The following is a 24,798-nucleotide window of genomic DNA, read 5'->3' as shown; positions in this document are numbered from 1 at the left end:
TCACTGCCCTACCTGGTCCTCTGTCTAAAATGGGGTATCACCACCAATCATACATGTAGACCTGATACTTCATTACTGGTCTAACCCATTATCAAGGTTACAGTCGCAACCCTGTTTCAATGTACCTTGCAATCCCATTTCTACTGTAACATTCCCTGGCAAAGGGGTATGTATATCTAATATAAAGAAAATCTTGTCTTTTGGTGGGTTGGTGAAGAGGTCTTCATGACCTTGCTTTGAGAACTTGTTCACCGGACTTGTAAAGTAAAGGTCACACTGACTATTCTAATAGTAATGCAGCTCAAGTCTTTAAGAGTTAGTGCTAGTTGCAACGCCTGCTCTGGGTATTTTGTGGTGCAATTTCTGGCAATCTGCGTTGTTAATTAGGCTGGACTACAAACTTTTGGCAGATTTACGACCATGAAAAAACATTGTTTCTTCTGCAAATATATTCTGCTTACTACAAATATTCTCAGTGGAACAGCATGATCACTCTGGTGACCTGTTCTTAGCTTCTCTGCATGATGACACGTTTTATTCCAGGAGACTTGGTTTACAAACAAATATGTGTATATATAGGTATAGTGAAAATAAAATAAAAAATTAACCAACATAATTTGACTTGGTTGACCTTGAACGGTCTTAATAACTGAGGAACTAGAAGACTCTAAACAGTGATAAGTGTTCACTGTGAAAGAAATGCGAAGATGTTTTATAGCAAGCTGCAATAGCCATGTATTTTGAAGTGAAGTGGTTAATTAACAGTAAAACTTTTTGGCTCACCTCTAATGACTAAAATGACATCTTTAATGGTCTGGTCAATCCTGAATCTTTAGAGCAAAATCCCTCTCTGATTGCTCTAGCAAGACAATTTTTTTTCACTTTTATTTTTCCCATTTATTTGTCCCCCTACTAACAATGTAGCTCATTCGAAGAAATCTTTATGCAACGTGCTTGCTGGTTGGCATTTTTACTGGCTCACTAACCCAGAGGTAAAATATAAAATGGCATGGCTTTTTGCTTGCTAGCCTGTTGTCACTTGAAGGGTCCCTCCCTTGTTAACTTGATAAATAATTTTACTAGCGGGAATGTGCCGAGTTTTATGCATGCTGTCTATTTCTCACCCGCGGCAAATAAATTTCACCACTCCGAGAGCACTAAAATCTCAAACACGTGGTGTTTTCCCACTTTGCAGCCAAAGGTATAAAATATTTATTTTGTCTTCCCTTTCTAATTTAATAAAAGACCGCAAATGTTTCAGAATTAGCTTTGAATGAAAAGTTTTACGATGCTTATTTTTATTCCTAAGATAATTTTAAGCTGCTGCATGTTTATTGCCATTTCGGAGGTTGAAGCGCAAGGGGATCGCAAGTCAATGCTTGCATATCGCGTAATTTGTTTTGTATTGTATCTTTTTTAAACAACTGAAAAGTGTTATCATTCTTTAAATCGTTACCTGTTTGATCTGAACAATTTAGTGCCCCATTTAGATTCCTTCAAGTGTAAGGGCTTACAGTTCATTTGGAATTTTGGAAGAGCAAATGCTTCTGGGACATTTAGAACGCCAATAGAGCAAAGGCTTATGGGACATTTGGAATTATGGGAGCACAGAGGCTTATAGAATGTTGGAAACCTATGGATTCCTCTTCATGACCTTTGGAAGAGAAAGAACTTGAAGATGTATTTTTTTAGTTGTTATATTTTTATGCAGTTAAAAACAAAGTGGCCTGGTGGTTGCATTATAGGCCGGATATGGTGGTTCATTCATTCATTCATGGACATTCTTAGGTTGTGGCCCGTGGCCCAAAGTTTTGTTTCCTGTGTCATGTGTTCTATAAATTAACATAAGATAGCCAAACTGAGCTCATGTTAGCGGTTATAGACTATTGCAAAGATAGGAAACATTTGGAACTCCAGATGTTGGGGACTACTACTCCCGTATTGCTTATATGACTATAATGCTGGCAAAGCATCAGGAGAAACATTGTCCACAACATCTGAAATGCCGAATGTTGACCACCGGTGGGCTATTTCATGTGTATAAAATAACTATGACTAAACTGCTGTTTAGGTATAGTTTAAAGGACCAACAAAGACTATATGTGCATGTTATATGAAAGCGGCCTCGCACTGTGCATGTTTACTGTGGTGTACATAGGAGGTTGATAACCGGAGTATCCTGGTGCCCTGTCTTTGCCATGACTGCTTTGACTTTAAAAATAAATGTTTGCCACCAACTAGGATGAAATATCACGCTTGTGTTCTCACTAACTGACAAGTTACAATGCCCATATTCATTGCTGGTTACAGTGTAGAGGTGGGCTAAACTATATTATTATTATATACACTTCCTGTCACAATGAAAAGTACCATTCCTATTTGTTATGGTCAATGAATCTATAATTATAATAATACACGTAAGCTAATGTTTTGTTGCTGAGCATTTGTAGGCTTTTGGCCGTGTTAAGGGATTGAAAATATTTTTTTATGTTTGTATCTGAAATGCTGTAGTTCGATGTTTGCAGTTTGTCATTAGAAATATTTTGTCAGAGACCCTGGAATACTGATCTAAAGATGATCTGTCATGTTTTTCAGTATAGGATTTTGTCTGTATGTTGTATTTTCTTGGTTTGTTTGTTTGTGTTTTTCTTATGTCCCAAGTTATCGTGTAAACATAAGGACACATTTGACCTTATGGCTCTTCTTTCTGAAGGATATCGAAGACTCATTCCCAATTCTAAGTCACTTCTAGAAATATACGCTTGCTCTATTCTCTTACACCTCACTTACAGTCCCCTCTGCCATCAACCAACTTACTAAGCAGGGACTGCTAACAAATGTTCCCAAAGTGTTATCTGGAGTGAAATACCTCTATTTTAAATTGTCCCTCCAATTACCCAATTACTTTAAAAGGGGACCCCCTTTCAAAACAATAATAACATAACACACAACTAGATTCTGATACATTTTTATACTCCTGATGAGAAATAAATGCTTTCCAGGCATTTTTCAAAGCACCATCTTTAGACCCTGAAGTCCAATAAACCTTTTTAGAATAATTATCCACTTGATCTGGCTTAGCATGAATGGAACAAATAAAGCGTAGATTCTTACCTTCTTTTATTCTTTACCAAACACTGTGATTTTAAGCAAGGTCAAAAAGACAGAATTTGTTGTAGCCATATGAAAGTAATCTCATCTGATTGGCTGTACTAGTAAATTAGGCCAATGATTAATATATTTTAGTGCAAGCCTTATGGTGGTTTTGTTCATATGTATAATTGTGTGTTTTATAGGAATTTTATAGCTATCATGTGTATTTCTTTACTGGAATCGTTCCCATGCTGATAGGTAAATGTTTCCATATGTGTACCGAACATTAAGTAGTTGGCGTTTTTCCTTTGTAGCCTTCACTTCCGGTTTCTTCTTCTGGACATGTAGGGATCTGGAAGATCCCCCATTCTGATGTATGAACACTGTGTCCAATTCCCACGTTTGATATTCTTTTAATGAAGGGATGGTTTTACAGATTTTTCGGTTAGTAGAGACGAGTATTAACAGGTCTAGGAAAAATGTTTAGTCCGTTTGTCCTAGTTGTCCCCTTTCTCCTCTCCTTCACTATGTTATCTAGAAAGGAGTCATCTTTGAAGGGAGAGTGGGTGGCAAGTACACATACAAGATTAGTGCTTCCAGATGGATTAAGACCTAGGAGAGAATGTCAACTGAGTAGGAGGGGATGGTTGCCACCTATCAGATTTGGAGTGTCCGAAACCTGGGTGTAGGGGGATGGGCAAGGTTAGTGGGCAACACTAATCAAACTTAAGGAAAGATGACTTTCAGATCCTTTCTATATGTGTGTGTCTAGTCATATTGGGGCAACTTTCCATGGGGCAACTTTCCTGTCCCACCATCCTGGTTTAATTGCCTGGTGTCCTGCAACTCTACTTGGGCAGCATAGTTTGAGCACATAATTAGACATGCTTGTGCTGTGCAGTGGGCACTTGGAGCATGGAGAGAGAGCTTCAGCAGAACTCTCTCTGAATGATCCTGCAACTAGGGGGCGGCCTGGAGGCTGTCTGTCACCCTGTCTTGCATTGACAAGGCCCCTTCACTGGGTGTACACACTTACTTCCCTGGAAAGTGCGCCCATTATGGGTCCCTCTCTGGCAAGGCCCACAGGAATGCCCAACCACCTGTTTTGATTACATACCTTCCAATGTTTGATGGTATAGGGTCATCAAGGCGCTGCCATTCTCTGGTACAGCATTTTGGAGCAAGCATGTCCGTTTCTCCTTGGCCAATCACACTGGTTATATGTTTAGTGTTTAATTCAATGCAGGCAAGAGATGTTCATATGCGCTTACAATATAAAACTTCTGCTTTTATGGAGCACTTCAAAAAATTTATGTTTAAGAAGTTGTTTTGTATTTTATATATTCACTCTTTTATATATTCACATCTCTTTTATATTCTATTTCTAAGTTAATTAAATTTTTTAGAGAACAAGAAGTCAAAATGTATATCTTGCATTTTAAAGAATCCTGAATAACCTCTAAAATTAACTAAATTACCAAAGATGGCCCCAGCATTCGTTCTTTGGATTTTTTGTTTCTCGTCCTACTATGACGGATTTCAACCGGTGCGTTTTAATATCCACCTTGCTTCACACTAGAGGATTCTGCATCTCAAGTTGCCTATCTGCACATATGGCTGGCTACACAAACCTTGACATAGTGCTCTTGGACACAGGAGCGAGATACTATTTTTGAGCGCTAATTTGCCAAGTGAGTTATAGTGCTATGTACGTCAGGGAAGGATAGGATAAGGAGCGAGAGGCTAAGAGAGCTGCACTGAAAGATATAGCCTCTTACTGTGTTTACAAGCTATGCTGCACTGATTTCAGCTGACCCAAAAGGTATCTCCTTCCCCAGGGGGAGAAATGGTTGAGTCCCGGTATCTACACAATATCCCTCTACATCTGTTGTGACCTTGCTACTGACACGGAGTTAACCTCTGCAATGTTAGAGGGACATTTAAAGGGACTAGAACCTGTCACCTAAACATCTCCCCCTTACAGAAAAATAACGAGAAGAAAAAAAAAATAGATTTGGTTTTTTTTTCTGCTTTTTTTTTTTTTTTATATTATCTTTAATAGATTTGTTTTTTTTTATAAATAGTTTTGGTCGATGTAACACTTTTCCTGCTCTTAGACGATATTTCCCAAAGATCTCCTTTAATGTACTTATTTTTATCAAAAGTCATGTTGAGTCATAACTTCTCTTTATCTGTTTTTTTTTTCTTTTTTTCATGTAACCCTTTGTTGGCTAGCTAATGTACAATAGAAAGCAACATTTATTGGATTAAAAAAATAAATAACAGAAAAATAGACTGCTATCACTAATAGAATAATTACTGTTACTGATTAATTATTAATTACAATGTGTTCGTCAGAACTACCTCACAAGTTATTCCATATATGCAATTCATATGTCCCCATTTCTCTTCCCCCCGCAACCTCATAACTCAAATCCCCATCATTCCCTTTAGATTGTAAGCAGTAATGTGAATTTTAAACAAACGGACAGTGCTTTGTTCCTTTGTATCATATTGACTATATTCCCTAAATATGTCATGTATATGTGCTATAGAAGTACTAAATAATAATAACTGCATTACTCATGTAACTAAGAACTTGGCATACTCCTACTACGTTTGTTTGTTTGTTTTAGATTGGCAATATTAAACATGCTTAATGTTTGTGTGTGTGTGTGTAAGTGTAATATAGTGTTATGTATGTGTACATATATAATATTGTAGCAATGTTTGTTTTTTATTGTACTTGCAGAATCTGAAGGCATAAAAATAGAATTTGAATACACCTATACCTGTGTACACGATGGAGAAATGGTCTTTGAGTTACGCCTTGGTTTCTCAAACTGATTAGCAGCAATAAGTGACTTTGACCTAATTCAGCTAACGCGCAAACTCTGCGGGCTGAGTTTAAAAAAAATAAATGTGCTGAAACTCTGCTCCAGCCACGGAAATAAATGTGGAAAAATGTTAATATCGGTTCTATAAATACCAATGTTTACACAGTGTATATGGGCTCCGTGAGCTTGTCGAAAATTATATTTCACCATTGCACTGGAGAAATTGAGGAAGCTCATGCATTTAAAGCACATTAATAACCTCCCCAAAAAATAAAAACTCTCTTGGGATTCTGTGTATCTGTTAAACTGTAACTTATGTCTAAAAATTAGATATTTATATAAATATATATATTAAAAAAAAAAAGCTTTATAATAACCCCATAGTATCAGCACACGAACGAATTATCATGCATAATGTGGTTGTAATAGCAGACGTACCACAATGTCGGCATATGTGTGTATCTATATCTATATATAGATAGGTACATAGCTAAAGAGATATAGATCTTGTACATTTTTCAGTCTGCATTCACCTGTCTCTTTTGAGCATTTCTTTTTTTTATTGCTTTTAAATTTAATGCTCTTGTGGTTAGTTTAGCTTCGCAATGAGATGGTGATTTCTGGCTTGATAGAGAGGCATAGCAAAGATCTCTGTAGAATTTTCTCACCCTGTCATTATCCCCGAGTCCTCTTTGATAATGAAATACAAGTTACAATTTCATAATTTGTGACAGTGACACTTTAATGCACTGCATTTGGAGTTAAAAAATTGAAATGAGCAGAGTGCTTCAATATAATCTCAATATGTCAATTATTATATAATGATCAATATGTGCTTTAAAATAGCACTCCAATCGGACATTGGTGTAATATGGTATAATGTAAAGTGATTCACCTTCTACTTTAAATTTATGCAAACACAAAATATGTATAATTTATTTTATAAAATGTTAATACAAATTGCAAAAAACGTTCACTTAGAATTTAAAATAAAGTGCAAATATCACTGAATGCAGGGCTCGACAAATCCCAGGGGCCTGAGATTTGTTGAGGTGGTCGGCTGCCTATAAGTGGAGGCGGCCAGCTGGCCGGCTCATAAAGAGCGTGTGCATGCGGTTGGTCGGCAGGTAGCCCGGCTAAAGGGAGAGCATGTGCTGTTGGTCGTCTGGCAAGCTAAAGGGAAGCATGTGCGGTCGGTCGTCAGCTGGCCAGCTAAAGGGAAGGCATGTGCGGGACGGTCGTCGGCTGGCCAGCTAAAGGGAAGGCATGTGCGGCCGGTTGGCTGGCTAGCTAAAGGGAAGACATATGCGTTTGGTCGACTAGTCAGCTAAAGGTCGGTCAGTCAGCCAGCCAGCTGGGGTGTGTGTACAGACAGGAGGCACCTGGAGGATTGAGACAGATGGGTGAGGTAGCTGTAACCTCCCTCGCGCGTCCTTCAGTGATGCCGGAAGCCGGAACATGACAGCATTCTGGCCCCTGCATCACTAAACAGCGCTCTATGGAGCAGGGCAGGGAGATGACTGAAGACCCACTGGACCCCAGGGAAATCCGAACCAACCCAGCTCCAGGTAGGGACGCTAGGTGGTGGTGTTATTGCAGTGACAGCGAGTGTGTGTGTGTGTGTGTGTGTGTGTTTAGGTGACGGTCCCCTTCCAATCACATGAGTAAGGTTTTTTTCATGTTTTTACTCCCCTTTTTCCCCCCACGCTGTGCTTGCCTCGCCGCAGCTGGCCCTGCCTCCATGACTGCGATCATCTTAATGATCTCAGCCAATTCAATGCTTCCCCATAGGAAAGCATTGGGAGGCTATTGCATATGTGTGGCAAAACACCATGCTACGCCAATCAGCATCTCCTCATAGAGATGAATTGAAAAAATAAATCTCTATGGGGAACATTCAGTGCCTACATGCCGAGCATTGAGACGCTAAATATAGGTGCTGCGTACTGTGCAGCACTGACCCAGGATGCACTCTAGAGGCCATCTGAGTGACTTTCACTAGAAGTGTTACTAGACAACAGTGTAAATACTGCCTTTTCATAGAAATAGGGTTTACATTGAAAAGTGTGGAGGGACAGGTTATAGACAGAAGAACAACTACATTAAGCTGTAGTGGTTCTGGTGACTAAAGTGTCCCTTTAAGAATTTTATTTTTGACATTGAAAAACCTGGCTCCTAACATTTTTTTACTGTCTCCTAGATTCCAAGCAAATTTGTCAAGCCCTGACTTAATGTGTGTGCAAACGTTCCCCCGATAAAGTGCCAAGTACTTCCAATGGATTGGTAATTTGCTTTAATCAACTTTTTGAATGCTCACACACTTCCTAGAGCCTATAAAATGGCTCTATTCTTAAGGGGACACTATATGCACCAAAATAACTTTTAGCTTTATGGAGTGCTTTTGGTGTATAAATCATGCCCCTGCAGTCTCACTGCTCAATTCTGTCATTTAGCAGATAAATCACATTTATTTATTTTTTGGAGCCCTTGTCACACACTTCCCCTACGTGTGACCTACATAGTCTCCTTACACATTTCCTGTAGAGAGAGATCTCATGTTTAAACTTACTTTATTCACAGTCTGATTCAGAATTTCTGATCTCCTGCTCTGTTAATAGCCTGCTAGAGCTTGCTCCCTTGTAGACTGGCATAGATCTCTAACAGAGCTCCCTTGTAGACTGGTGTGGATCTTTTTTAGAGCCTCTTCCTCCCCATGTAGTTTGGCATGGATTTCTATTAGATCTTCCCTGTGGTCTGGCATGAGTCTATTTTAGTGCTCCCAGATCACTCTGTGCATAATTAAGCAAGCTAGACAATCTCTGTCAGGAATCTCCTGTCTGTGCTCCCTTCTGACCGATATCTAGAAGAATTGCAGAACATTCCTGATGAAATGCAGTGCTGTCAAGCCCTGGTCCTCCAATTGCAAGTAACGATTTACATGAATTCTAGTCCCAACAATGGAGAGTTACCATTGGGCACCCCTCTTTATACCCCACAGTACAATATTCTGCTTTCCAATAAATAAATAAATAAGAGCAAGAAGTGATACATTAAGTTATTTCTTTTTCATTGAAAGCCCATTTGGTTGAACAATGAATTTGTCTCTTCCAAGACCCTGCCCGTCTGTGCAGCTTCCTTAAACAAGGATTCCGCTTTCAAGAGAACAAAGATATATGTCGAGCATGAAGATAGATCTGTTCTAGTGCAAAAGGAAATGCATTATTGATTGCTGTAGGTGCACCTGAGCCAAGCGGTACGCAGACCTGGCTCTGCAGACATTGCAGGCACTAAAACTACTACAAGGAGAGAGGCTCCAGTGTCTTTTAAATGGGCCGTTTTCACTTTAAAATCATGCATAGAGGAGAAAGAGATATATTGCACTGGGCAATAAATTCGACATGTTCTGCAAATATTCTGCTTTTGTTTGGTGTAGGTCTAGTTGGAGCCTTCAATGCTGTGTTGTAGGCAGTGCACCTGCTGTAGTGATAGTGACGTAGGTTGGCCTAAACGCAACTGTTCTCGCCAGAAGTAGAGACTCAATCTGAGGAAGCAAAATTCAAAATTCTAGGTCTATGGGAGCTCCAGATGTATGCGTTTTATTAACAAGACAGTTGGACCTTTTTATTGAATAATGTACATTATTGAATGAACCACTTAATTTTTATATATTCATTTCAAACAAATGCTGTTTGCACTGGATGATACTCTATGCTATTGTCCAATAATATAGACTTACTTTATTAGAATTCATTTTTTTTTTCTAGGTCATTGTGATTTAAGCTGCTGGTCAAGATGGTACAAGTTAATTTGGTTGACCAAACTCACTGTGTTAGAGCACCTGTGTGTTGAAATGTAAACTTCCATATATCACTTATAAACTTATATCTCTGTGTTTTTGTTGTTGTTGTGTTTTGTTTTTTGTAAATATTTGAAGCAGAGTTGAATTTCAACCAATTTTTTTTTAAATTTCAAATGCATACACATGTGGAACTTTTTGTAGTCCGTCTTCTTCATCTTAACTGAATCACAGCGTACTTCTATTACCATAGGAATTAAATACAAGCTATGCTTTCAAATAGTGTTGTTTTTTTAATTATTATTATTTTTTTTTTTCGGAGGGGATATAAGACATTTCAAGAAATGTCTTTCTTGTTTTAGATACGTGATCAAGTTTTCTATGTGTTCAATCATAAATAAAAAACAAAACAAAAAAAACAGGGGTTAAATAATGCTGTTGGAGTACAGTGCTTACATTTCTTCCAGTTCTTTAAAGGATATATATAAAAAAAAAAAAAACCTTCTGCTACAGAGTCACCATCTTGAATGTATAGCAGAAGAATTTTACACAATTCCCAAATCTTGTCTACCTGTTTCTGCCACTCCTGTACCTAGGTGTAGTGGTCAGTCTCCCATTGGATTCTGGGGCAAATTGGCTGTTTGCACAAGTACTTGGGATTTCCTGTAGACATAATTGGGATTTGAGGCATCATGGTTACTGAGGTTTAAGGTTTTTTTATTTTTTTTTTTAAATCCCCACCAAATTTCCAAAAAGGTAAGATTTTGCAATTTCCTTTAATGGTTGTCCATTTTTTTCAGCAGTATCTAGCATAGCATACTGGCATGCTAATGAAATATTGTCCTACCATCATATCCATCTCTCCATATTTTGTTGTTGGCTTTCTACAACATCCACATCTCATCATCATCGAGTCATGATGGTCTTGATATAAAAAATCAAACTAAAGTGCTGTTTTTCATTTTCAGGTGAAGTAAAGTTGGGGCAGCTTAAAGTGGAAGCTCCCTCACTCTGCTCCTCCAGTGACTTCAGTCCAACTGGTCTTCCTCATTTTGGACTTACTCTTACCCATGGAGGCCTGCTGTTATTCCACTTTCTATACTCTTAAGGACAATGAAAATACGATCCACACCATTGTAAATACCATTGACTGTGGCCAGGGTTTTTGGTCACGAGCTTGTAAACTCAACACTTTCAGTTGCATGTTTTTATTAGGATCTTTTTAATGCTTTCTATCTATTATATGGCACCTCTATAGACAAACTGACTCCAGTCAATACTTTATGGTAATATGCAACAGGCACTTACAGGAGCTGTTCCTCCTTTATGTCGGGTCAATGACTGTCCGTGGATTCTGTCTTGACACTGGGTAGATCCTTGCCACGTTGATCCAAAGTGTGTCCTCAGGTGATCGTGTGGCATCTTGGCTACGCAAGAACAAATCCTCATTTAAAAACTCCAGCTTACAATTGTAGGAAACACCCACAACCACCCATATTGCAAATCCATTCGGATCGAAAGATGTATTCGCTTCATTGACCATTCATCTTAACTTGATATTTTAGAAGACTTTACCTTCAGAAAGACCTCAGTGGGAAAAATAAAAACTATAAGTGTCGCACAGCAAAGCCATTACTTTGACCAGTTTCACAACTGCTTTTTATATGTTGCTAATTTTGGGAAGAAGTCCATTAAGGAAGATTGATGAACACATGTAGAAACCACAAAAAACATGTTTGTATATACATGTATGTACAAAATCTCATTGTATATAAATGTTCTAGGCAACCCTTTACCCGCTGGAAGAATGGAACAATGTAATAACACCCCCCACACTAATCGTACCCAGCACGAAAGTGGTCATATGCAAAGCATGACTCCCATATATCTGTACTTATCATAATATAACAATTTGTGATGTTAGAAGCAGAGAAATCTTTGCCATAGGGGAGCACTCAAAGGATTAAATCCCTATTTATAAACTTAAGGATAGAAGAAAATGTTTTTAATAAATATATATAGTTTTTTTTTTCTTTTTAACGGACATATTTAATACACCTGGTAATCGAGATTCTTGCTAATATGATTTCTTTCCAGCTACTGACTACTGAATTATTCCACTGAGCCTTGTTATCATTTTGATTAAATATAGTTTTGCACATTTAAAGGGATACTATCATTTAAAAAAAAAAAAATGTTTGTTTTATGCATTTTAACATTGTACAGTGCAAGGGTTTATCCAGTAAACTGTGAACGATCGTGATTTGAAAACCTGATTTGCCAAAACATACACTTGTAAATATCAAATATCCAACTTGGATGCTATAACCTTTTCAATTCAGCTTTCAATTCACCACCGTTCACTGCGTGTTCAATTAACCCATATTTTCATATTATAGTCATTTACTTACTGTTGCCTAATCCTATGATAAATGTATTCTTGCCCTCTGTTTAAAAACCGGCATACAAATCAGGCACTCAAAGGGTGTTTAAGGTACTTGTCATCTTTGCTCTCACAAGCAAGGCTTGAAAAAGGTTTGTGGGAGCCAAAACGTCACCCAGGTTGTATAAAATATAAGGTACCTTAAGCACTGTCTCCTTCCATCTCTATATCTGTGAATTGAAGATGCATTCTGGACTGTTTTGGCAACAGGTGAGTGCGATTTGTGGCAATCATCCCTGTCTATACCACTCAATCTCATTGTATTGCTTTTCCTCTGAGGTCTGTGTGTGGATGGTAAATCATGTTTACAATGTTTTAATTATAGATATAATATTTCTAGTGGAAGTTCCACATTGAAGTTTTCATTTATTTATTTTTTTATTATTTTTGGAATCTAAATGGAACAATGGCAATACAGCAATTTAGACTACACTTTGCACTTTTATGAAAAATGATAATAAAGTGGTGTTATGATAGTGTCCCTTTAGTGAACAGGCTCAGTTGAATAAACCTAGAATTGTTGAATTATTCTCTCCTTGTGTATCACATTCAGCTCATATTTAACATTACATTTTTATCCAGATATTTCTCTTAGCATTTTCTGATATTCAATGTTTTAGTGACTTCCAAGACTGCTAGATATCTCTAAAACAATTCTGCCAATATTCACATTGAAACCGCTTTTCTAAAATCACGCTCAGTCTCACTTTACCTCTAATTAACCAGTAGTTGCAAACTGTAAATTTGAACTTAACATTTGAGTTCCATGACTTCAGGGTAGTATTCGAGTCTCTGGATACAGATCTGTTCTTCCCCAACAACTCCATCTTTCTTGACTCCATTCCTGTTCCTGCATCACTTCCTGTTTCCCTTCATTCTCACAAATACCGCCTGTCCCTTGTCCACCTCTCATTTCTTCCATCATCTGATTTGATCATCACGGGGGCAAGGGCCTGATGCCAGGTTGGGTTACAGCCACCAAAGCCTTAACACTGGCAGAAGTCTCGGTGGGCCTGCATGGAATGCCTCAGAAAACTTTGTTACAATTGTGTTTTGAAATAAAGTAGCACAAGTAAGAATATCCTAGTAGCTGCAGTATCACCATTAAATGCTATCTACAAGTATGCTATTTAATGTTCAAATGCTCCATTCACTAAATAAAGTAGAATTGCACCATTACGGCAAGCATATATTTAAACTACAGCCAAATGGCTTTCTCTTTTCCGTTATTTGGAGGTACCCTAGGACAGTTTTACAGCTGGATTTGTCAGAGTGTAGTAGTCCTGTAGCTTACTGTTGTCAAACAACTATTAATAGAAATAATGTACTAGTCAAAACTAAGAACTGTGAAGGCTAGACTACGTGGCCAAGCATGGTCAACTGATAACCAAAGGGTGCTCCATTAAGGCCATATTATTTGTTACCTGTACACTTCCTCCTAGTAATTCCACACAGATCCTATAAAACTTAAAGGAGCACTATAGTGCCAGGAAAACAAACTAGTTTTCCTGGCACTTTAGTGTCATTAGGTCCCCCCTCAACCACTGAATAGCCCCATCCCACTGGGCTGAATGGGTTGAAACCCCTTCAGCCACTTACCTTTCTCCAGCGCCGGGCTCCCTCTGTGCTGGGGAACTCTCCACCCCCTGCCGATGTCAGATCTGAATGCGCATGCGTGGCAAGAGCTGCGCGCGTGCACGCATTCAAAAAGCCCACATGTAAGCATTACTCAATGCTTTCTTATGGACATCCAGCGTCTTCTCACTGTGATTTCACAGTGAGAATCGCGGAAGCTCCTCTAGCAGCTGTCAGTGAGACAGCCACTAGAGGCTGGATTAACCCTCAATGTAAACATAGCAGTTTCAACTGCAGGGTTAAAACTAGAGGGACCTGGCACCCAGACCACATAATTGAGCTGAAATGGTCTAAGTGCCTATAGTGTTGCAGTAATTCAACTACATTTCTTGGGTCCAACTAGAAGTTCAATATTCTTCAATCCACTTTAATCTTTAACATGATACTGTCCCATTCATGTCCCATTTTTGTATATTTGGGTTTTTTTTGCCACCCAAAATGACCTAAATGTCTGATGTTAATACTCCCACACTATAATCTTTCTGTTCTAGAAACAGTGGTTTTTTTTTTTTTTTTTTTTTTGGGGGGGGGGGGGGGTTAAAAGAATAAAATAAACAAAATACATTGGAAGCTTCCATGTTTTCCATGGTTTTTGTAAATGATGAATGTAAAAAGTTGCTTAATTTTAAAAGAAAATGTGAACAAAACCTATCTGTATTAGCATTATAATGGATACATAATTATAGCACACTCTACGTAAGACTATCACTATATAACAAAATAATAAAAGGTGTATACACAACACAATTTACATAATTTGAAGACTGGGGATGGAGTTTTACTGAAAACTAATTTAAGAGTATGAAATACACACCGTGTCGAAGGAATATGATGGGTGCATTGAAAGTCAAAGACTACCTCTGCTTAAATCTACGGCTTCCTCTTCTTGGCTTCACAGTGACCTCATTGCCCTGTTCGACGTTATATAACAATACATTTCTGAGACATTGTTTTACAGTATAGGAGGATACCTCTTACTATTTGGCTGCTTTTTTGGTACAACACCTCCAAACCTCAGAAATCCATACTCTATTCACAGACCAATGATTTTGTAGTCCATCATTCTTCTTCTGGTCCCACACCATTCTGCATGAACTACCAAATGAACAGGTTTTAATGATGTCCCTTTTGAAGTACAAAGAGATCATCCATAAATCCAAGTTCATTTGTAGGTTTTGACCACTAGTTTCCAAGCCCCTAGTGCAGAAAATATATCAAGTTTTGCAGTTCGTTCCTGTAGTTTTTGCAGATGGGTTCTCATGGTAGTTTCTTTTTGACATTTTTTTTAATAGAACAGGCATAACAAGCAGATTCTTATAACAATCAAGGATACGGTGGACAGACTGTGCAAAAAAGACAATCGTAGGATGGACCAATGATAGGAAGGCATTGCTTACGCAAGTCCGTGATATCAGGGCTAAGTAACCTAAAGAGCTCTTGGAAGTTTTGGGTAACAATTGCTATTACCGCCAGCTTATTTTGAGAATAATATTCGTTATGGTCAAAACTAAGCTGTTCATGTTTTCATCCCTTTTCCATGAGTCTTTCCCTTGCTGTACCTCTCTAGATCCAAGACGTCCGATGACTATTTATTCAATACACGTAAAAGTCTCCCACTGCATCATGAAGTTTTTTCCATTAAATGTAATGAATCTTTGCTGTGGCTTACACACATTTGTGTTTGCTGTTACGGATTTTACACATTTTATTAACGGTTTTACACCTTTGCAGCGAAATCGCTGTATTTAAAAATAGCTTTCTCCGTGTATTTCAATCATATCTGTAAACAAATTGATCTATGAATCTCATTGTGAATAGAAAAATCAAGCAATGAATGAAACGTGAAAATCAAATGGCAAAATAAAACCAATTTTCAAACCCAGGAGAACCGCCACGTGTCATGTACGATACATTTTCATAATCATGCTGTTGTAGTTGCCTACAGATGAACGGGGATTTCTGTTGGTGTGCAGACGAACGCCGTTACAATATTTACATGTTTGTGTTTGTCATTTTACTGTTAAAAGAAACTTACCCAGAAATTTGTAAACCTTTCTGCTGTCTCATCCATTACCTTAAGAGCTTTATGTGGCCACACGATACTTGCTTTCAGCAATAAATATTTCTTATAACTGTGAATCCTAGAATCGTCGTCTATAGGGTTTCTGCACATTCGCCTCCGCTAAAGGTTAGTTTTTACAAATAATTTTTTATTTTGTGAATTGACATGTTGCCTGGATAAATATCATCTTTAAACACGGTGTGATGTCCGCATTTCTTTATTTATGTTTTTACTTTGTCCTTGCTCACAATTCAATAGTCTGCACAGGAGGGCCTAGAAGGGTCGGTTAACAGGACACTATTATCCCATCATTATAATACTTAGAACGGTAGTAAAATGATTGCCTTAGGATATAGTGGTTTGAGGTTTGTTAGTGTTTTTTTTTTTATTTTTAAATACCCAATCTGTTCACTAATAAACACAAATGATATGAACTTAAAATACTTTGTATTAAAGACCACATTCTGTAAAAATCTAAATGAGAAATTAATGGATGAAATGTTGCTATAGTTGTAAACTGGGGGAAAAATGTTAATAATATTCAAAGCTAGTTTGTGTTTTAGTTCTGTATTCATTTTGTATTAACAAGGTTTAAATTCAAGGGTTCTTCCATCTGCTCTCTGGATCATCCCTTAAAATTATGGTGTAAGAATCTGTGGGGGGAGGGGGGGAGGGGGTATAAAATAAACAATAAAATAAACAAAGGAATTATCAAACAATTATATATAATGGTGTAGTGTGTATTATGGGAAAAATATGCAATTGAGAGGGGTTCTGGAGAACTAAACCGTGAGATTGAGGGTCTTTAGAATTAAGAGAAGGCATTATATTAACCTAATACACATTTGTCATACTGTATCATTTATATTTCATCATATTTTTATCATAGTGTATCTTTCATAAAACATCATATTTTTAGGTTAGTGTTGGGGTTAATGGTTGGTGTTAGGACAGTATAGGGGTCAAAGCTTCGTTGTAGTGTAGAGGTTAAGGGGAGGACTTTACTGTAAAGACCCAGTACTGTCTGAGGTTAGTAGGAGTTATATTGTGTCCTAGGTGGCAGCTGTTTCAAATGCCGTCATCACAATGGTGGGATGTGCTGCTCAGTATTGAGACTCCCGTTAATCTTGGAAAGTTCAGCATATATAAACTTCAGTTCTGCCGGAGATTAGGGCCCACAGAATACACAGGGTTAATTTATGCATAACTACCTTTCCATTACAGGGAATGACTGTACAGATGACATCATCATGCATGCAGGAGTGATTACGTTAACAAAAAATGATTTTAAATAAATATATATATATATACACACACACACACACACATATAGAAAGTTCAAAGCTAATTGTTTTGCCTTTGCCTGGTGCTTGGTATTGGCAAATCTATATACAAATACTTACTATCCACTCCCTGACTCCTTGATAGTTTTTAAACACTTTATTCTTCATAAAAATGAATGTCAGTGTTTCAGTTCCATATAAGAAAACTTTCATCAGGACAATTAAATGTAAAAATTTTGAAAGCTTTTTTTTTTTTTCTTCTATCGACGAAAAGAAAAATAATACACTTACCAACCCAGTGTTTAATATCGCTGGCGTGTCCATGGCCTCACTGTGCATGCGTGTGGATAACCGCACCCCTTTATGTGCCTACAGGCCTTGTTGTGATGTGTGATGACATCACGTGGTTGTGGCTGTGCGCACTACACTTTTACTTTTAATTATCCTAATGAAAGTCCAGTAGTGCTGGTAAACTCATTAAGTATTTGTGTGTGTGTGTGTGTGTGTGTGTCTCTCTCTCTCTCTCTCTCTCTCTCTCTCTCTCTCTCTCTCTCTCTCTCTATCTATCTATCTATCTATCTATCTATCTATCTCTATCGGAGTGGAAATATTCTGTATTCCCAGCAATAGACCATGACAACTAATAACAAAACATTCAAAAACATAACTGCTACTCAGGACACCAATCAGAGGACCAAGACCAGGGGTAGGCAACCTTCGGCTCTACAGATGTTGTGGACTACATCTCCCTTGATGCTTTGCCAGCAATATGGCTGTTAAAGCATTATGGGAGATGTAGTCCAAAACATCTGTAGAGCCGAAGGTTGCCTACCCCTGACCAAGACTGTAAAAGTTCATAATTGAATCTCTTCTGTCCGTGGGCACCAAAGCAAAAAACTTTGTGGGAGTTGTGCTTGGATACTTTGCCTTTTTTTGGCGGTGTTAGGGACTGTGAAATCGCCTACATATACCAAATCCTCATAAATGATGGCCGATTTCTTATCAATATGAACATTTGGCATACATTCTATAACTACCAATCTGCTTAATTACAGTTTAAAATTAAACTTTATTTTCTAATGTGTAGTTTCCTTAAAAGTCATTGCTCCTAGATGCTAATGACAGCACATAGAAACATAACATAGAATGTGACGGCAGATAAGAACCATTCGGCCCATCTAGTCTGCCCAATTTTCTAAATACTTTCATTAGTCCCTGGCTTTATCTTATAGTTAGGATAGCCTTATGCCTATCCCACGCATGCTTAAACTCTTTTACTGTGTTAACCTATACCACTTCAGCTGGAAGGCTATTCCATGCATCCACTACCCTCTCAGTAAAGTAATACTTGCGGATATTATTTTTAAACCTTTGCCCCTCTAATTTAAGACTATGTCCCCTTGTTGTGGTAGTTTTTCTTCTTTTAAATATAGTCTCCTCCTTTACTGTGTTGATTCCCTTTATGTATTTAAATGTTTCTATCATATCCCCCCGTCTCATCTTTCCTCCAAGCTATACATGTTAAGATCCTTTAACCTTTCCTGGTAAGTTTTATCCTGCAATCTATGAACCAGTTTAGTAGCCCTGCTCTGAACTCTCTCTAAGGTATCAATATCCTTCTGAAGATACGGTCTCCAGTACTGCGTACAATACTCCAAGTGAGGTCTCACCAGTGTTCTGTACAATGGCATGAGCACTTCCCTCTTTCTACTGCTTATACCTCTCCCTATACAACCAAACATTCTGCTAGCATTTCCTGCTGCTCTATTACATTGTCTGCCTACCTTTAAGTCATCAGAAATAATCACCCCTAAATCCCTTTCCTCAGATGTTGAGGTTAGGACTCTATCAAATATTCTGTACTCTGCCCTTGGGTTTTTACATCCAAGATGCATTATCTTGCACTTATCCACATTAAATGTCAGTTGCCACAACTCTGACCATTTTTCTAGTTTACCTAAATCATTAGCCATTTGGCTTATCCCTCCTGGAACATCAACCGTGTTACATGTATCATCAGCAAAAAGACATACCTTACCATCAAGACCTTCTGCAATATCACTAATAAAAATATTAAAGAGAATGGGTCCAAGTACAGATCCCCGAGGTACCACACTGGTGACAAGCCCAAGCTTCGAATATACTCCATTGACTACACCCCTCTGTTGCCTGTCACTCAGCCACTGCCTTACCCATTCAACAATATTGGAATCCAAACTTAAAGATTGCAGTTTATTGATAAGCCTTCTAGGTAAGCAATGTCTACTGCACCACCCTGATCTATAATTTTAGTTACCCAATCAGAAAAATCAATAAGATTAGTTTGGCATGATCTCCCTGAAGTAAACCCATGTTGTCTCTGATCTTGAAATCCATGTGTTTTTAGATGTTCAACAATCCTATCCTTTAACATGGTTTCCATCACTTTCTCCACTACTGAAGTAAGGCTTACTGGCCTATAGTTGCCCGACTCCTCCCTATTACCTTTCTTGTGAATGGGCACAACATTCGCCAACTTCCAATCTTCTGGGACTACTCCTGTTATCAATGATTGGTTAAATAAATCTGTTAATGGTTTTGCTAGTACACCACTAAACTCTTTTAATAGCTTTGGGTGTATTCCATCAGGTAACATTGACCAATTTGTCTTTACTTTTGACAGTTGAAATAGAACCTCTTCCTCTGTTTACTCACGTGTAATGAATGACTAATTTATCCTTTTTCTTAACTGAGGTCCCTTTCCTTCATTTTCATCTGTAAATACCAAACAAAAATATTCATTGAGGCAGTCAGCTAGACCTTTATCCTCTTCTACATACCTTCCTTCTTTTGTTTTTAATCTAACTAATCCTTGTTTTACTTTTCTTTTCTCATTTATGTATCTAAAAAAAGTTTTGTCCCTCTTTTTTACTGACTGTGCTATTTTCTCTTCTGTGTGTGATTTGGAAGCTCTTATAACTTGCTTAGCCTCTTTCTGCCTAATCTCATAGATCATTCTGTCTTCCTCACTCTGTTTTTTTTTTATAATTACTAAATGCTAACTTTTAGTTTTTTACTATTTCGGCCACATCTGCGGAGTACCACAGTGGTTTCTTGAATTTTTTGCTTTTACTGACAAGCCTAATGCAATTTTCTTTTGCCTTCAGTAGTGCAACTTTTGAATAATCCCATTTCTCTTGGACTCCATTTAAATTGCTCCAGTCTGATAATGACTCCTTTACACATATTCTAATTTTAGAAAAGTCTGTTTTTCTAAAGTCTAAAACTTTTGTTTTTGTGTGGTGTGACTTAGTTACTGTTCTTATATTAAACCACACTGACTGATGATCACTGGATCCTAAACTTTCACCTACAGTAATATCAGATACGAAATCTCCATTTGTTAACACTAAATCTAGTATGGCCTCTTTACGAGTTGGCTCCTCAACGACTTGTTTTAAAGACAATCCCAGTAGGGAGTTTAGAATATGTGTGCTCCTGGCACAAGCAGCTATTTTTGTTTTCCAATTCACATCAGGAAGATTAAAGTCACCCATGATGATAACTTCTCCCTTCATTGTCATTTTAGCTATTTCCTCAACTAGTAGATTATCTAACTCTTCAATTTGTCCTGGGGATCTATAAATCACACCTACACGAGTTACTGTCTGATTACCAAATTCTAACGTAACCCAAACGGACTCTATGTTCGCCTCACTAACTATTATTAGGCTAGATTTTATTCTATCCTTCACATACAGGGCCACCCCTCCCCTTTCCTGCCTTCCCTGTATTTTCTATATAAAGAGTACCCTGGTATTGCTATGTCCCAGTCATTTTTCTCATTATACCATGTCTCAGTAACAGCGACTAAATCTACACGATCAGTTGCCATTATTGCCACAAGTTCATGGATCTTATTCCCTAAACTGCGAGCATTTGTAGACATGACACACTTGCTACAGGCACCTTCTGTCCTTGTTTTGGGGGACAATTGGATTTATGTTTTATCACCCTTTTGCCCCCCCCCCCACCTAGTTTAAACACATCCTAGCAAAGCCTCTGAACTGCTCACTGAGGACATTTGTTCCCTTTTGAGAAAGATGCAAACCATCTTTTTTGTACAATTTATTTCCATTCCAAACAGAGCTACCATGAGAAATAAAGCCAAATCCTTGCTCCAGACACCATTCACCAAGCCACAAGTTAAAGTCCCTTATACGCATCCGCCTGTCGTTCTGAGTGTTATGCACAGGCAGAACTTCAGAGAATGACAGTGTGGAAACAACCTGCCGTAGATCATTGGCAAAAACACTAAAAACGTCCTTAACCTCTGAAACCTCATTGCAAGCCAAGTCATTTGTCCCTGGATGGACAAGTACATCCAATTCCCCTTCCTGCTTTGCTCGCTTAACAATATTAAAGATGCGTCTCCTGTCTCTGTGAGCAGTAGCTCCGGGAAGACACCTCACAAGACCACCATTGTCCATCTCCACACCTCTTATGATGGAATCTCCCAACAACAACTGCTTTCTATTAGGCCTCGCCATAGTCTCCAAGCCTCTCTCCACAACACCACTAGCCTTAGTGCCTCTCTCCACAACACCACTAGCCTCAGTGCCTCTCTCCGCAACACCACTAGCCTCAGTGCCTCTCTCCGCAACACCACTAGCCTCAGTGCCTCACTCCACAACACCACTAGCCTCAATGCCTCTCTCCACAACACCACTAGCCTCAATGCCTCTCTCCACAACACCACCAGCCTCAGTGCCTCTCTCCACAACACCACCAGCCTCAGTGCCTCTCTTCACAACACCACCAGCCTCAGTGCCTCTCTCCACAACACCACTAGCCTCAGTGCCTCTCTCCACAACACTACTAGCCTCAGTGCCTCTTTCCACAACACCACTAGCCTCAATGCCTCTCTCCACAACACCACTACCCTCAGTGCCTCTCTCCACAACACCACTACCCTCAGTGCCTCTCTCAGTGCTGTGTGTGTGAGGGGGCTGTTAGTGTGAATGTATTTTTTATTTAAATTTAAATATATATTTTTTATTAATAATTAAAAAAAAAAGTTATATCCCCCCTTCTTACCTTTAGCCTGGGAGGGCAGGGGGGAGGAGCCGTTCTGCCGGGGGGTGGGGAGTCGTGCTGCCATGAGGGGGACCATGTTGCCATCCCTTGTGGTCCAGTGGTGAGTGAACTCTAGCCTGCAGGAGGACCCGGCGGAGCTGCTGGCTAGAGCTCTGCCGGTCCTCTCCACCCTCCCACACTCCTCAGCCGGCGGCCGCCTGTAACTGCCTCTGGGCCAGTGAGGGAGATCTTTGATCTCCCCACTGGCCCATGGAGGCACTATGCAGGGCCGGCGCTCGGGTAGCGCTGGCCCTGCAGGGGCTGTCAGGTGATCTCCCCTGCCGGCCTCGGCCCACCGGGCATTTGCCCAGGATACGCCCGATGGCCAGTTCGGGCCTGCACACACACAACCCACACACACTAACACACTCAAAAACCCTGCACAAAATTTCACTCAGCCAATTTCACAATCATCTTCTGACAACTCCACACACACTCAGCCAGCCCCACACTCACAACCAGCCAACTCCACATATAAATATCACACTTAACCAACCACCACATTCCTTGGGGGGGAGCAACAGGGGTATGCCCTTTCTATTCTTGCACTGGGGCCCATTAGGTGCTAGTTACATGCCTGACTTAGATCCTGGCCCTTTTCTATCAGTGCCATTTGTTATCAGCACCTCACCATGGAATGTTGAGTCTGCCATTTCTAGGTCATGCCTGGCCCAGCTATGTGCATGGTTTGTGATACACACCTAGGAACAATGAAATAAAGATTTAGAACAATTTATTCTTCCTGTGAGGGACATAACATGGCATTGCCAGGTTAAAGGGACACTGTTGGCACTGCAACGGCTTCATCTTGTGTTTGTAGTTTCTGGAGTCTACTGGCTCCATCCTTCCATTGCGTGTTAATCGTTTTTTGGGGCTAAAGGATTGTTACCAGCAGCCTATCATCTCTTGCTCAGACTAATGAGGAAATGTTAGCCTGAGCAGCAATCGGTGGCTGTGATTGGCTAAGAGTGTCAGCTGTCATTGCAGGTCTCAGTTGGTATGGCTGGGATTAACTGTGTAATGTCCTTAGCCATACCGCCAGTAATGGGGTGTCCAGGAGGCCTTATTCAGTGTCAAAGTTCTTGAAAATGGTTTATCACCGGTGGATAGCCAATGCCAGGGGACTCCAGGCAAAGTACCAATTCAATTAGATGAAATGGTTATAGGGCCTATAGTGTCAGTTTAAAGGAGTCAGCATTAGCCGTGAAACAGAGTTGATATGAAAGGATGACAAAACGTGGGAAGCAACAGTTGTATATTTAGTTAGGAAGGGCTAGTTATACACGTGTTCTGATGCAATTAGACATCATGATAATGATTAATGTAAGACTGCTCTTTGTATTCATTGTACAGTGTAGCAGAGGGGAGTTCCATTTGTTATAAGATTGTTTAATGTAGAAATTTTACTTTCGGTGTAACAGCAATTCCTCAATCAGTCCGATTCCTAGGCTGAGTAATGCAAAGCCATTAATAAAAATAAAAAAAACACAAAGCAGAAGTTTAATCCACGTAGAGACCAAATGAAGTGGTCTAATTAAGAAATGGGGAAACAATGAATATTTATATTGTAACTGCATCGGGCCTATTTTAAAGCGTAGGCCTAGAGCTGATGCTCTAATAGCCCCTATGTTAAGTTGACCCGGTCTGCTACCTGTGTATCTGCCCTGTCCATTGTAGGACTGTGCAAAACATGTTCTATGTAGCAGAAAGTGAGATTTACAGTTGTTATGCCAAACCACTATGGAGTGCATTCCTTCTATTGGTAAATTTTAGAAAAATTGTATTCTTTGGTACAGTAATAAATAGCAAAAAATAAATAAAATAAATCAGATTTATCATACTCCACCCATTTTATTTCACCCTTTGGTGTTGAAGTGATGAACTGTCATCTATAGCTCTATTACCGCTCCATGTAAAATCGGAGAGTTGTGTTATGGCCAATCACAATGCTATTTCGAGACAATGCTAAAGTATACATGACAGCTAATTGGCTAAGCCAAAGACATTTTGAACTCTAAAACCATTGAGCAAGAATATAATAGGCACCACAGATTTTCTGAAAAATATAATGCATTTAAATCTCTAGAATAAATGTAAGCATACATGTTTAATTTTTGTGCCATTTGTACTTAGGCTTAAGTGCGTAGGAGATAGATCACAGCATTTTTTTGGCTTGCTAGCATCATATTAGTCACATGTCAGGTCGCGAAAAGGGCAACATACTCCCCGAAATTCTAACTAAATGTTGAAATAACAGATAAGACATTGACATCCCATAAAAAGAAAAAATAATAAAAGAAAAAAAATACAACTCTTGTTTTTCTTCAGCCAAACCGTCCGTTTGACTTTGGAAACATGGCCAATAAAATTCCCAGGCTGAATATATCAATTTCTGTATCCTAATGGAGGAGTAATCTGGGTCTCTATTTAAATTACACTCCCTTAATCTCAAGGAAAGTTACCAACACATGAAAAAGGTTTTGCTGCCAGGGGGAGTTGACGCGTGGAATTTCCTTAATACTTCCTGAGGTTTG

General features: G+C 38.9%; 1 protein-coding gene across 2 annotated transcripts in view; it reads left to right on the top strand.

Annotated features, from left to right (window-relative positions):
- MAF (MAF bZIP transcription factor) overlaps positions 1-24,798 on the top strand; it is a 329,438-nt gene that overhangs the window by 31,928 nt on the left and 272,712 nt on the right. The window contains exon 3 of one of the 2 annotated variants that reach the window (XM_063438075.1): positions 10,695-11,441. The exons of the other annotated variant lie outside the window; for it this stretch is intronic. The gene's annotated coding sequence lies outside the window, so the exon portion shown is untranslated. Of the gene's footprint in view, positions 1-10,694; positions 11,442-24,798 lie in introns of those variants that run through there. 2 annotated transcript variants of the gene reach the window in all.

This window comes from Pelobates fuscus, chromosome 12, assembly GCF_036172605.1.
Source record: "Pelobates fuscus isolate aPelFus1 chromosome 12, aPelFus1.pri, whole genome shotgun sequence".
NCBI lineage: Eukaryota > Metazoa > Chordata > Amphibia > Anura > Pelobatidae > Pelobates > Pelobates fuscus.
The sequence above is the reverse complement of the archived record's forward strand: the minus strand, read 5'-3'. Positions and strand labels throughout refer to the sequence as shown.